At 36.7% G+C, this 15,278-nt stretch overlaps 1 protein-coding gene across 10 annotated transcripts in view; it reads left to right on the forward strand.

The window, feature by feature from the left end:
• Nucleotides 1-15,278, forward strand: part of SLITRK4 (SLIT and NTRK like family member 4) — a 235,633-nt gene that overhangs the window by 138,144 nt on the left and 82,211 nt on the right. For 2 of the 10 annotated variants that reach the window (XR_007168990.2, XR_001208223.3), the window contains exon 1: nt 4,167-4,373. The exons of 2 other annotated variants lie outside the window; for them this stretch is intronic. The gene's annotated coding sequence lies outside the window, so the exon portion shown is untranslated. Of the gene's footprint in view, nt 1-4,161; nt 4,374-15,278 lie in introns of those variants that run through there. 6 more of the 10 variants (XM_013183818.3, XM_013183814.3, XR_010834688.1 and 3 more) reach the window with 5 other exon arrangements.

Genomic DNA, 15,278 nt, shown 5'->3' on the forward strand with positions numbered 1-15,278 from the left:
GTACAGTTCAGAAGATACTCTCTTTGTTCTCTTCATCTGTGACTCAAAACTGTTTTTTGACAGTGTAAAACTTACGTTTACAGTTCTAGAAAGATTTAATGTGGACCCTTCCTTAAAGAGATAATTTGCTTCATTCTGTCAGATTTCCACAAGCCTAAAAGCAATGTTTTTCAGTGGGCATGTAATTAATAATTTTATCGCTTTACATATTTTTTATTGGACCTTGATGCTGCAGAAAGGTATATTACCTATTAATCAGTAAATACTTCAAGCTGTTATTTCAGCAGTGGATGAAGTCTAACTCAGTTTGGAGAAAACTGAAAATGGAAATGAGTATATTCAAGTCACTGAGTCGCCTTGATGCCTAAGCTTTCCCATTAGTACAGTCATGAATGTTTATGATAAGCATGCAGTTCTTGTGTGGTTGTGTGTACTGTTATATTGCTTCAATCAAAAAAAGACTGTGAAAACTGCATAGTTTATAGAGGCCCAGTACTGTTCCTTCTGAAAAAAAATGTTTACTTCAGTATAAACAGGACTGTACCATAAATTGGCACAATCAGCTGTGTACAGAATTGTTTGATTAAGTTCTTAACATTTGTGTGTAAAATGATTCTTTAGTTTAAAAGATGCAAAACAATCAAAGTTACTGTGTCTGTATCTGGTATCTGGTAACTGTGTCAGAATGTATTTTTTTTAATCTAAATTCATCTTATCCAAGGAATGGTTATGTCTGTTCTAATGCACTCTAACTGTTTAACCCAGCAAGAGAGGACATAAGCATAACTATAAATGCAAGTCACCCTTTTTCCCAATAACCTGGCAAAATAAAGCATACCACAAATATTTAAATTGCCATTTTTTTTTATGTTTTGTCTTTATGCTTTCATCTGTAAGGTAATTGTTTTTACTGTAAAGGATCTGAAGTTCCTTTATTATTTATGAATATCAGTGAGTTGAGAGTGTATCACAGGAGGAGGGGAGAGAATCAATAGTCTAACATTTGAAGTAGATCTTTTACATCCAAGGTTACAGTGCATGACCCACAGCAGGTGAACCACATGGTTAACGTCTAGCAGTCTGGAGCATTTTTTATTATCTGAGCTCTCATGAGAATATAGGAGGTAACATTACGTACCAGGGCCACCCACAACAAGTAGGAGAGGTATTCCTGATCTTTTGCGAGAAAATGTTGCCCCCTGAAATGGCAATGGCTGGGAAATATATGCAAGAGAAAAAAATACATTAAATGCAAATGCATATAGTGGTGTGCATTGTTTGTAATTGAAAAGAAGTAAAAACAGGTTTAGTTTAAACAAAAAACAATTACATTATATCTATTTCTTACAGTGCACCTTATTCTTAATAGTTGAAACTTAAGAAAATTTCACTCAGGTCATTTGAAGTAGTATTTCAGCTTTCTTTTTCCTTGTGATTGTGAAAAATCAAGTTGCTTTTTAAAAAAAAGACATGCTTTATCAAAGCTTTTTGGAATTGAATTGATGTTGTTGTTCTCACTGAACAAAACTTTGTGATAAAGAATTACTGTTTTACAAGGTTTCTGTAAGAACAGGAAGTCAAGCATGGACTTTTTCAAATTTTAGACAAAATTAGTAACGTTTAATATATAATGAAACAATTGTGATTTCATTAAACAGTATTGTAGGCTGTTATCTAATGGCAGTTCAACTTTGTAATGAACATTCAGATTTATTTAGGTAATCCAGTCTTTTAATAGAGAATATATTGGTGAAGTCAAGTGCATGTGAAGCTTCCATACTGAAAGTGGTACACAGTCTTATTACATCGTCATTATCTTTCTAAAATAGCTGATTATTTAGCAATCACTGGAAAAGATGTATATTCTTATCTCTGCATGGTTAATCTTGTGATACCTCTTCAATAGACAGCAAAACTGATGTACATATTTGTGATTTACTCAGAGGACATTAGAGGCAGAGCTCTAAATAGTTATTTGTATTTTTTCCAGGGAATGTTATATATTCTAACAAGAATAGAGCAATATCATTATAGTTCATCTTTGTAGTTAAGATGTTTAGAATGCTTCAATTTTCTGAAAAATACCTTTCACAGTTAAGTAAAAAAATCTTTTCTAATTTAAATAGATGTGTTCGTGTAATACTGCAGGGCATTCTTTACACTGACTGCTTATGAAGTTGTCAAATGATTTGAGTAACTTCTTTAAAAATAAATCCTCTCTCAGTAATACAACTGGCTAAACTTATACCTTAAGCTATTAGAACTCTTGTCCACAAATTGACTGGATAAAATATATATATTAATGGCTATTATAAAGTCTAACTTTTAATTTAGTTTCTTTGGATGTCTCACTATAATTTGAAGTCTTTAAATCAGAAGTAGATAGTGTTCTGAAAGACATTATACCTCGACAATTATGAGCATGAAGTAAGAGCTCCTGGGTGATGTTCTTTGGCCTGTGGGAGGCATGAAGTTGGACTAGATGATGGTAATTGCTCCTTTTAGCTGCCACGTCTATGAATCTAAAGTACCTTTTCCAAAATCCTGAGGGGAAGGAAGAATAGATGGTCATCAAGGAACAGTGATTTCTATTAATGCAGCCTTCTAGCTACCCTTTCTGACAGTAGCTCTCTGTACAGGGATCACCATTCTGCTTTTTTCCATAAAGCAAGGAAGTGATTAAAAACTTCTGGTGATAGCTGTATAAGGTGATATTCAAGATACTGACTTCATCTAAATGAGAGTTAGGGTAAGTTACACCCCAAAATCATTCTACCTTTTCATTTTACTACATATCCTAAAAGTCATTTTGCAAAAAGGAAGCAGGCCTATTACTGTTGTTGATTTATTCAGAGTTCTTTCTAGTTCCCTTGTGGCTATCTTCATGTGCTTAAGGCACATTTCCCTAACCAATTTCATACTCTGTGAGCTCTCTTTCTCCTTTACCTCTTTTATCAGGAAAGGATCAAATTTTCTCACCTTGAAACAAGCTTGTTCTACCCTTTTGTGCAATCATGAGAGATAAGCGCATCATTTAGATAGTCTCACAAGTAATCAGGAAGGTAATTGCTAGATTAGCTGCCACTGCAGATTTCTCTTCAAATGCAATCTTCATTCAAAAACAAGTGACTCCCTGACCTCTGCAGAACTAATAATATCTAAATCCACTTAGAAATTCTCTTGGTCTTCATGTAGGTGTTTCTCAGATTTCACTCTTTCTAGAAAAACAAGTAATATTCAAATTCTTTCCTCCCACTCATTCTTAAATCCTTGGAGCTAAGCACAAAAGCATTCTGAGGTCATTCCATTTGATTGATGTCCTACCTGAATTCCCATCTCAGTTTTCTGCAATGCATTACTTTTCTTAGCCTTCTCTTCTTGAATTTCTCCCTTTTTTATGGACCAAGTATCCCCAACAATATGCCAGTAAAGAGTGTAATTAGTTTAGGTGATGGGGCTCTAGCTATTCCAACCTAAGGAAGTTCTAGGTAGTAAAGCTGCTGTAGAGCTTCAGTATACGTTTTCTGTCCTCCCACTGAAAAATTCATCTTTTTTGAAATATGAATAAACTGATGGAATATATAGCCACACTTCTAACTCTTGCTTTAGAGATATATTGCTTTTAGTTAGAGAAATTTAATTTATGATTATAAATTAACTCAGTCTGTTTTGATCCCTTCCTTTCCTCTTTTTTGTCCCTTCCCCTAATCATCTCATAAGAAGTTTTGTATGATCCCCAAATTTTCTCTGCTCCATCAATAATTTTCTTCCTCCCTACATCTCATGAGTCCTACATCCCTTTAGGGAGTAATCCCTCTTCGTTTGCCTGAGTTTCAAGCTGAGTCACTTTGGTGGTTTTCTCACTGGGGACAGCCATTCTCCTCTGACAGTCATAAGAGTAGCCCTTCTGGTATAGGCTTACTCTATTCCTCACTAATTCGGTTACTTGGATTCCTGCACCTGTTTGCACTTCTATGATCCTTGCAGGGTCTTTGTGCTTAATTTGATTAGCTTTTATTTGGATAACCCAACATCAAGCACATTTAATTTAGCATTCTAGACAAAGCCTCAGGGGTCAGCTTTGGCATTAGCAATGATATTACAGGAGGAAGGGAAGAAGCAGTGGGAGAGGTTTATTGTGTAGCTGGGAAGCAGTTCTGATGTTGTTTCTTATCCCATAGCAACAGGGATGGAGGCAACTGCCAAGAGGCACCTAGTATCCCTTTCTGGCAGCCCAAGCAGAAGACAAGCAGTTCACAGCTTGATTCCTTGCTTCTGGCAGCTCAAAAATGATAAATGCAACAGGAGTTCTGTGGAAAACAGCCTGATGAAAAGGCATAATTAGACATCATTTACCCATGGCAGACAGGGAGGTATGTGCTTACGGTACTTACTATATTGCATTTCTTTATTAAACCTTTTTTAGCTGTGCTCTTTCTGTAGAGTTTAAAGGATATTGCTATTATCCTGCTTGGGTAGAACAGTGAGAAGACATTTTTATTCTGTAAGTTAGATGGTTTGAATACCAGTTCAGCTGATCATTGGGAAACATGTTGGTGAGGTTGGGATTTTTTTTTCCTCAAAAAAATAATCTTAAGTAGTGTATATTTCAGTTTTGCACCAGATGGTATTGCTAATAAACTCCCATTCAAAACAAAAATATCAGTTTCTTGGTAAAAATACTGTTTTCTCAATCTTACATTCATTTCACTTTTTTCTCTTTTGGTGATGCACTATTAGCTTGGGCTTTTTTAAAGGGAAGTAGGATGAACTTATCATCTCAGAAGTAAAATGCTAGAGGTTCAGTCCTTGCCTTGTTTGTTCAGCTGGAAAGATAAGAAAAATCTCTTACCAGGAGATAAGCGAAGAGGAGCAAATGGGTGACTGCTCAGCTGACAGGTGAAATTCAGTGGAGGTTCTGTTCTGCCAATAGTTGAAGAAATGGCTGTGGTGGTTTAAGGGGGAAGTGTCCTCTAGGTGATTTGTTACTGCCTTCCGTTGAATTCTGCACAGTAGACCACACAAGCACTCCTTGTTACACTGTAAAACAAGTTAAAGCTTACCTTCAACTTTCAAAGAAAGCTGCTTAAATTAACCCTGTTGATTTTACACTGCTGTAGCTGAGGAATGTCAGTCTGAGCAATTCTCCTGACTATGCTGAAGGGAGCAAGATGCTGATGAGAAGGTGGGGCCTTTTAGATCAGTGGTCAAATCTGCAGTGATTTATTGCTTAGATAAATCTAGATGATTTAGAAATGCTTCTAAATAACAACAGGTTTTCTAGTTATCAGTGCTCATTTTCAAAACAGATATGACAAGTATAACCTGTGCAAATTTATGGAAGTTATAGGATCAAGTGTAATTAAGTTGAGTCTATGTCAGACGTACTAACTCCTAGTTGGGGAGCTCTAGTTCACCAGTTCTAGTTCTAGCTCTAGTTCCAAGAGCTAGTCAGAAGATCCCCAGTTAAAGAGTTATTTTGGAAAAAAATAGTCTTGGCAAAAAAGCAAAACCTTTTGTGTCAATATCTCTTTGGTTGAAATATGATTTTATGAAATGAAACCAAAATGGAGCAGTTAGGAAATTTGGATATACCATCTTGAAGTTCCATGTGAAGTTAAATTGAAAGGAAATCATACAGAAACAACTTTGTTCTTTACTACCAACAATATTCAGAACAAAACCAAATAAAATTTACAAAATATTTATTGATTAAAAAGCATGTTTATCAGCCAGCTTTGTTTTAGTGAGAGGAAGTCTAAGCAATTAGAGATTGCTTAAATCTAAACCAAGTGAAACACGCATTTGTTACCTAGTGGATTCTCCTGTAATGAAATCTTTCTGTGACAATCATCTTCCATTGTAACCACAGTACTTCTTAAGCACTGCACATTATCAGAGGGCATAAGAATAACTGCTAACCTTGGAAAGAGACTCATGTCTCAGTTCTTAGTTTCCTGTCAGTAGTCTCTTTATTTAAGAGAAACTTTTAAAAACATACAGATGATAGATTATTTCTCCTAGAGTAAGAAAGTTAGAATAAGACACTTGTGAGCTTAACTTTCTGGAGTTTAAGAAGCACTTATGTGAATGTTAATGGACCCTAAAAAAAATTAGATCATACACTGTTTGCAACAGCAGAAAGGGTGGGGAATCCAAAGTAAGCAGGATTGTGGTTACTGCAGAGAAACAAATCCATTCTTATCTAAAATATAGTGGAAAAGCATTGTTAAAAGCTCCTGAATACATACACAGAGCACAGAGTAATCACAGATTTCAAACAGCTGCTGTAAATACATGGTGCACATAGTGGCAGGAAATGAAAACAGTTTTGAACCCCAATCACATTCTTCCATACCTTACAGTACCTTATGCCTCCCTCCGAAAAGAATATTGCTATTTAGGAAAAAGTCGAAACACGTAACTTTGCTATCGATTTACTTTTTTGAGGAAAAAATTGTGGCTGCTGGTTCTTGTGTGCACAAAAATCTCAGGGAGTTTTACTGATGAAGGCATTAATGGGTTTAGAGCTACCTCTTTAAATATGGCAGTCAATGTTATCTGAGCCACTTGACCAGACAGTGCCAAAATAAGGTCACTGAAGGGTTGGGATGAGTTGTTCATAATAATGCATTCTGGTCTGGGAATGTGCTTTGGTCTCTGACCAAAGGTGTTTTTTTTTTACTGCTTTTGTTTTAATTCCTTTTTTTTTTTCTAAGGGAGGTGTGTAAATAATAAAATTGTCAGTGGTCAGTGTTTCCATAGCATGTGCTACAAGATTAAGAGTTCACAGATCTAGAATTAAAGTCACTTTAGCCATAAATCCCAATGACTTGAGATGTATAAGCAGAAGAGCTGAAGGAGTGAATCTATTTCCCAAAAATACCAAGTAACATTTATACAGCTGGTGCAGCTGGATCTACAGCTCTTTTTCCCTAATCACTGCAGCTGCAATACATGGAACTGGTATGATGGTCTTTTTGGAGATCGGACTAAAAGCTATTTCATCTTGCTGTTCAACGGCTATCAGCCATACCTAATGTGGAGGATGTATGTGTTCTGAAAACTGTTTTAGGGAGGTTGAATTTCATTGCAAGATTTTTACTTTTAAACATTGCTGCCTCCTTCCAGCAAACCAATTCTGATAAAGTGGATAGCTACTGTTGTAGGATTTCAGTGTGCTCTGGCCCTTCAGTCAGTTGTGTTTCTTATTACTGAATGACACCAACCTTCATCTGACCAACCACAATTTAGTGGAAGAAAAACTCTGTTCTTTCACTTTTCTCTGACCTAAAAATAATAGTTTAGTTGAACTTTTTTCTTCTGAAAAATCAGTGGAATTTATGCTCTTTACTATCCAAGGTGACTCAAAGTATTTATTATGACTAAAGAAAACAATGATTTATTTATTAGAAAATATAATTCATAGATTTGCAAAATTAGAAAGAAGTTTACCTAAGTACATAAGAAAACATCAAAATTTAAACCTTGTTATTTGTTATCTAAATATAAATTTGAGAATTACTTATTTTTCCTTAGCTGCTCCTGTATCTCAGATATACTGGAAGGAAAAAAAAAAAAAAAAGCAATATATCTGTATTTTTTTTCTGTCCTCCTTACAATAAAATGACTGCCTACCAAGAAGTGTGGTTTTGTACAGAGGGGAATGAGTTGTTCTTTAGCTACCATGTTGCTGATTTCAAGATGCTAAGCAAACCTTGGGGAGATACTGGAATAGCATGCTGTTAATGAGAGACAGCCTCATTTAGAAATGGAGGTAGCTAGCAGTCGTGCAGGCAACAAAAAGTCTCTCTGAGATTCATACCTATTTTTCAGGGGTCTCTACATCCCTTAATATTCCCTACAAGAAAGTATTAAGCAATGTTGTGAAATAACACTTAAGGACAAGGTAAAAAAGGCAGAGAAATCAGCATCTCTCTGAGAACACTAGGTATAGCAGAGGGGATACTGGCTTAACATGACTTCTTCTCACCATTTGGGGGGATTTTGGTCTCATCATCACCCTGTTTAGGATTTGTATGAATTTTCTCAATGTCACTTAAGCTATACTGCAAGTGTCGGGTTTTGGGGAGCCAACAGATGTAGGCAATGCATCTATGCAGTTACAATGTTCAAACTTCTTGTTTGACACCTTGCTGCTTCACAATCAGCTTGAGTCTGGAATAGCAAAACCATATTCACATACTGGTAATTAAGACATGCAGCTGGAACTGAGAATGTCAAGAGCCAAATGATTCCAGCTATGCTTGTGGAATCCATGTGACAGATTAGAATCAGTGGGTCCTTGTGGATTGCCCCCTCTCACATACTAGAAAGCTTCTCTTGATAATACATTAATAGTGACAAACTCATGAGCATTGCCTGAAAAATCCCAGGAGCTCTTGTAAAATCTTGTGAGGGAACCAAATGCTTATTTTATTTATTATTTTTTTCTTAGGATTTCTTCTTGTTTTTCTCTCTTATGCAAAAAGAATAATGCTCATAGCACTGACAAACATTTGCAGTAAATTACTATTGATTTTATCAAATCACTCAGCTGCGTTTCAGTGTTAAAGCAACTCCGGGGTCATTTATTGCAACCTATAGTGTATTGGGCATTGATGAGCATTGTGTGCTGAGAATGATGCTGCTGACATTGTGGAAGGAAATGACTCTGGGCAGCCTGAAAATACAGTCAGTGGTTAATTAGATAAAAAGCTTTATTCAATGGCAATTGGTTTGTTCCTTTTCACACTCCCCAGTATCAGAATTTACTGAAAGTCTCCTCAAACAAGAGGGAAAAATAACCATGAAAGAAATAGGCAAGCTCTTATTATAAAAAAGAAAATCATTCTTTTAGAATGGTGTGGAAGAATCTGTGCATGAAAGGTCATTCATTCATCTTTAATATATGTTTCTGAACTGTTACAAGTTCTACCTCCTAGTTTATAGCCTGATCTAAAGCCATTCTTCTGTTTGTCTATTTATTTGTATGTAAAATTAATGCTTCTTTCTCTTCATAGTATCCACTTGGATTACACTTAATACACATAGTAGGCATTTAATTCTAATAATCTGAAATGACATGTAGTGTATGAATTTTCTGTTGGTATTAATAGGATTAAATCAAAAGTGAGATACATATTGACAGAGAGGTAGAAATTAAGGAACACAAAGATAGTATTTGAAATGTTTCTTAAATTGATATAAAGCTCAAAAAAATCTAGGAAAATAATTAAGCAGTGGAAACAAAGGAAGTGTGCTGTTCAGTTGTAAAAGAATTAATGGTAGGAACAGGTGAAATAAAAATGGCAAAGAGCAGTTTTATGAGATCTGTTAATACAGAAAAGAAATGCCCTGAAGATTTGATAGAGGCCACAGAGATTCTAATATGTAAGAAAGGGATGCAACAAACACAACAGAAATTTAGAGATTTAGCTTCATCTGTGGGAAAAACTTGTGAATTCTGTGAAGAGACCAAATATGGAAACTCACAAGAAAACCAGAGAAGAAATTCAATACATGAATTATGTTCCCTTCTCTTTCCCCTCAATATTTGAGGTTTTCAGCTAAATTACCTAGTAAAAATCATTCAAAATGAGATGCTTAAATGTTCCTTAGTAGTTGGAAAATTTGTGTAGGGGAAAGGAAGGGAATCTATATTTGAAATGAATAACTAGGGAAAATGTGGTGGTAAATGAAGAATCTATTGTATTGTCCAGAGGAATGCAAGCTGAAGGGTAAAGAGAACTAGTATCTGCTGAATCGGAAAGGCGTATGTGCTACCGAGTATTACATTTCTGTCAGGTACTGTCCTTTGTGTTTATCCTCATGAACTGAAAGCATCACATATAACAAATAATCTACAACTGTAAATTCAAAATGGGTAAATAGGTAATTGTACATTTATGTACAGAAAAAGTAGAGCTATCTTCTCATGCAACATGGGCTGCAACAGAGTTCTTAGGAACAAAGAATTATTCTTGTTGGAAGGATAATAACTAGAGAGCAGACAAAGAGATTCAGTAGAGAAAAATGTATTTCACCTTGGTGGGATAGGATGTTGTCCACTGTAGGAGGACATTTGAGTGTCTAGCACTGGAAGTTAGCTTTTCAAGGTGTGGCATTTACACAAATATAGCATCTTTCAGGAGAGGACAGTAAATGTTACTGTAACCTGTAACTATTTTGCAGGTTTGGGGACATCCAGTCTGTGCATTTAATCTTTTCTATTTCTATACAGGCATGAGAATAAATCTTATTTAGCACTACAAAAAAAAAAAAAATGTAGAGCTACAAGTTTGAAATAAATTTGTGATATTGCACGATTTTTCATTCCATTTAAAAGCAATCTTCATTATGTTATTAATAATGCAGAATGACGTGGTCTTATGGTGGTCTTGATGATCCAGTTTTGGGGTAGCTTTTATTCCAGATAACTTAATTAAAAGTTCTCTTTATACCTGGTCAGACAAAAGGGGTTTGAATGCCATTTACAATTTTTCAGCAAGTTATAATCTTTACCTTATCACCTTATATTTTCCTAGTTCAACAAGTTCATAGTAGAGATGTTAAATATATATGCTAAATATTGTAGAGACTATAAAGTTTACTTGGATTCAAAAGTAGTCCTGGATCAGTTTTGAAAGCAGGATTGTTTCATCTCCCTGTTCTTCTAGGCCTGTTGCAACAGCAAATGAGAAAGAACTCACTGATGTCAGTAGGCACTGATTCAAAGTCACAACATGAAAATTCCCCCAGTACCAACAGTTCTCTCTTTTAAGCCAGTCATGTTGGTTTTCTGTCAATGTAGAAAAAGAAAGAAGTATATGAATATAGCAAATTTCAGTCCATTGTCCTTGTGGATAAATTTTAAGCTGCAGTACTAGATAATATGCAGTTCAGCACTAAATAAAAGAGTATTAATAGACTGAATTAATCCAGGTATTAAAATGGATTTTGTTCTGTTCATATATTAATTCAGACCTGCAGCAGTCTGTTAGGAAGGATTCTCATTTAAAAACAGCTCATAAAAGAAAAAAAAGAAAAATTAAAAAGCTTTTAACCTTTCATATGAACTAGAAGTGTGAAGTGAAACTAGTTTGAGCAATTTCACTTTGAGATGGTCTTCTGTTCGAGTAGCACGGTATTTTTCTTCCTAACAAAATACAAATATTTCAAGCACAAACCTCCAGCTATAGGCACATTGTGAAGCAGAGTCTGTGATATGTAACTCCTGGAACAGTAATAGGACTTGTGTGCTTAAGTCCCCCTGTATCATTTAACATGCATATGCGTAAATCAAACCAGCATGAAAACAGGAACAGTTTTTACTAGTCATTGAGCTTTATTTTTAATCTTTGATCTTAATAATAACAACAAAATTTTAAAATGCATTTAGTACAATCTATCCAGTTAAAATCCACTTTAAATTTGACAAAATAAGATTTACATACCACTGTTGGATGTGAGAACCCTGGAGAAAACATTAAAGTATCCAGATCACATGCATTTTGATGTTATATGTTTAGTTATTTTATCTGACACCCAGTTTGTCCAATGTCACAAAGTTGCTGTCTGCATAGTTCCATGGAAGTTGTCAATACTCATGAGATGTATCTCCAGCCTTGTCACCTCTGAGCTAAATCACACTGTGTATGATATTTGAGTGTTTTTTTTTAGACTGAAATGGGAAATACACAGTGATTATTTTATATCTTCATATCTGTTAATACAATGTACAGATCTCAGCATTCTGTTCCTTAAGGGTTTGCTTTGTTAGTTCTTCAGTTAAAGGCCTCGTTTTCACACCTTGTAATCTCAAAATTCTCATTAAATTCAATGAAATATGGACAGCAGGGCACAGACTTGGATCTTTAACCAACTCTATGGTACACAAATCAAGCATTAATGCACTCACATTGCTAAGATTTGCAACAAGGCACTTTTTCAATATAGTCAGTGGAAAAATGTGAAATTTCATTTGGGATCCCATGATTTTTATATACTGAAATTGTTTCTTGAATGTTCTGAGGATTATTCTGCAATTCTGGCACTGTCCTGCTCCTGTTGATGGGTTAGCTGTGCTCAGGGGCATACTGGCACGCGTCCCTGCCCAAAGTGGTGAAAGATGCCACTGGCAAGTCCTCTTGCTTCCTTCCACATGCAGATTTGTGCTTCATCCAAAACTCTCTGGATGCAAATGAGAAGGGTTATTTTGTTCTTAATAATAGCAGCTAGGATGGCAATGGTTAGCAATAACCTCTTTTACAGTTAGTAGGGCTTTGAACGTGGGTATGTCTTGTAGTAGGCAGTGTGGAAGAGCACAGAAAGTACCAAAACCCATGGATCTTCTCCTAAGAATTGGCAGTCATCCAATGACAGCAATTATGTAGAAATATCTTTTTTTTTTCAGTTGTATCTTTGCAAAGAAAATGTCTCTTTGACATTTCTTATGATATTTCCTACTAACAGTTGTACGCCAGTGTTCATGAACTACTGTGTAGTTGGTAAGGAAGCACCATGCCACAGATATTAAAGGAAGCCAGGGAAAAAAGTTACCATCCATTTGTTTTAGAGTCAAGCTAATGCACCTTCCATTAGCCAAAGTATTAAAATGTTTGATTCTGTGTTTTGGGGTGGGAAATACTTGCTATTTCTTTCACAATGACTGAATTTATTAAAGAATGCAAACAAAAAAAGATATTATTTTTTTAATCTGAATAAATATGTATGTATGTAAAGCTTTATTTAAAATTTTAAAACAGATTTTGTAAATGAAGGAAATGTGATTTTCATAATTTATAATGATTTAAAAAGTGGTTCCTATCTCCCCAGTATCATAGAGTCATAGAATATCACGAGTTGGAAGGGACCCATAAGGATCATCAAGTCCAACTCCTGGCACCGCACAGGTTTACCCAAAAGTTTAGACCATGTGACTAAGTGCACAGTCCAATCGCTTCTTAAATTCAGACAGGCTTGGTGCAGTGACTACTTCACTGGGGAGCCTGTTCCAGTGTGCAACCACCCTCTTGGTGAAGAACCTCTTCCTGATGTCCAGCCTAAACTTCCCCTGCCTCAGCTTAACACTGTTCCCGCAGGTCCTATCACTGGTGTTTACAGAGAGTAGGTCCCCTGCCCCTCCAATCCCCCTCGCAAGGAAGTTGTAGACTGAATTTATTATAATCTTCTAATTTTATTTATCTGTTTTGAACTTTGTACAAGCAATTTACATATAATTTTAAAGTAAAAATTACCTCAGTATAACCTACAGAGCTTCTATTACATGTAGTGTCACTCTGTAAATACTGGACTATATACTTGTTATTAACTTAGATCAAAGAACTCACTTTAATGAGTCATCATACCCTTATTATTCACTTTTTGGTGATTCATCTTAGTAGAAGAACTTTTTTAATTGAGTTACTCTAGTTCCAGCAAAAACACTTGGGCTCTGAGATTCTACATTCTTTGTTTGATTTCCAAGGACAAGCCAGAACCAAAAGGTTTACGACTGAACAAACAGAAATATCGTGTACCATACAATATAAGGTCAATTCTTTATTGAAGGTTACTGGTGACATTGTTAAAATAAGCACAAAACGTGAAGGGCTTGTTTGCACCTCCAGAATTATAAGGTAAAAATACTTCTGGTTGCCGTGATAATTGTTGCAAATGGTAAGGAAGGATTTTTGAGATAGGAATGAGGTTTACAGTTGTAAGTAGAAAGCTTCTGGTTTGTTAGCTGGCTGTTCAGAACAGGGTGTGGGATACTAATGGCCCCATACCATACTGTTTTAAACAAGGTGGATAGTCTCTGAATTTTTCTGCCTTCTGATGCCAATCGAATGATTGTTGTTAAGGCTGTGGATGTGGTCTACCTTGACTTCAGTAAGGCTTTTGACACCATTTCCCACAGCACTCTCCTCAAGAAACTGGTTGTTCTTGGCTTGGACTGGCGTACGCTTCATTGGGTTAGAAACTGGCTGCGTAGCTGGGCCCAAAGAGTCGTGGTGAATGGAGTTAAATCCAGTTGGAGGCTGGTCACTAGTGGAGTCCCCCAGGGCTCAGTACTGGGGACAGTTCTCTTTATCTTTATCGATGATCTGGATGAGGGGATCGATTACACCCTCAGTAAGTTTGCAGACGACACCAAGTTAGGTGTGTGTGTCTATCTGCTCAAGGGTAGGAAGGCTCTGCAGGAAGATCTGGATAGGCTGGACCAATGGGCTGAGGCCAACTGTATGAAATTCAACAAGGCCAAGTGCCGGGTCCTGCACCTGGGGCACAAAACTCCAAGCAGCGCTACAGGCTCGGAGATGAGTGGTTAGAAAGCTGCCTGGCAGAGAAGGACCTGGGAGTATTGGTTGATAGTCGGCTGAATGTGAGCCAGCAGTGTGCTCAGGTGGCCAAGAAGGCCAACAGCATCCTGGCTTGAATAAGAAACAGCGTGGCCAACAGGGCTAGGGAAGTGATTGTGCCCCTGTACTCGGCTCTGGTGAGGCCGCACCTCGAGTACTGTGTTCAGTTTTGGGCCCCTCACTACAAGGAGGTCATGGAGGTGCTCGAGCGAGTCCACAGAAGGGCAACGAAGCTGGTGAGGGGTCTGGAGAACAAGTCTTACGAGGAGCGGCTGAGGGAGCTGGGATTGTTCAGCCTGGAGAAGAGGAGGCTCAGGGGCCTCTACAGGTACCTTAAAGGAGGCTGTAGCAAGGTGGGGATTGGTCTATTCTCCCACGTGCCTGGTGACAGGACGAGGGGGAATGGGCTAAATTTGTGCCAGGGGAGGTTTAGGTTGGATATTAGGAAGAACTTCTTTACTGAAAGGGTTGTTAGGCATTGGAATAGGCTGCCCAGGGAAGTGGTTGAGTCACCATCCCTGGAGGTCTTTAAAAACCGTTTAGATGTAGAGCTTAGTGATATGGTTTAGTGGAGGACTTGTTAGTGTTAGGTCAGAGGTTGGACTCTGTGATCTTGGAGGTCTCTTCCAACCTAGATGATTCTGTGATTCAAATAGTCTTAAAATGACTGTTGACAACTCCAGAGGATCTTCCAAACAGCTTCAAATTTACAATATTTGTGACCCAAAAGACAATTCATCTATATTTATATTGATTTTAAGCCCATAAATTCATGCATTTGAACTCTAGTATCTTGAAATTTTTAAAATAAGTTTATATATTTTGAGCCATCTTTGGAACTCCAGCTGTAGCAAATTGGAGAAAAAAAAAGCAGCACACGCAAACTATAGTCTGCAGCAGAACTGGATAGAGATT

Source organism: Anser cygnoides, chromosome 13 (genome assembly GCF_040182565.1).
Source record: "Anser cygnoides isolate HZ-2024a breed goose chromosome 13, Taihu_goose_T2T_genome, whole genome shotgun sequence".
Taxonomy (NCBI): domain Eukaryota; kingdom Metazoa; phylum Chordata; class Aves; order Anseriformes; family Anatidae; genus Anser; species Anser cygnoides.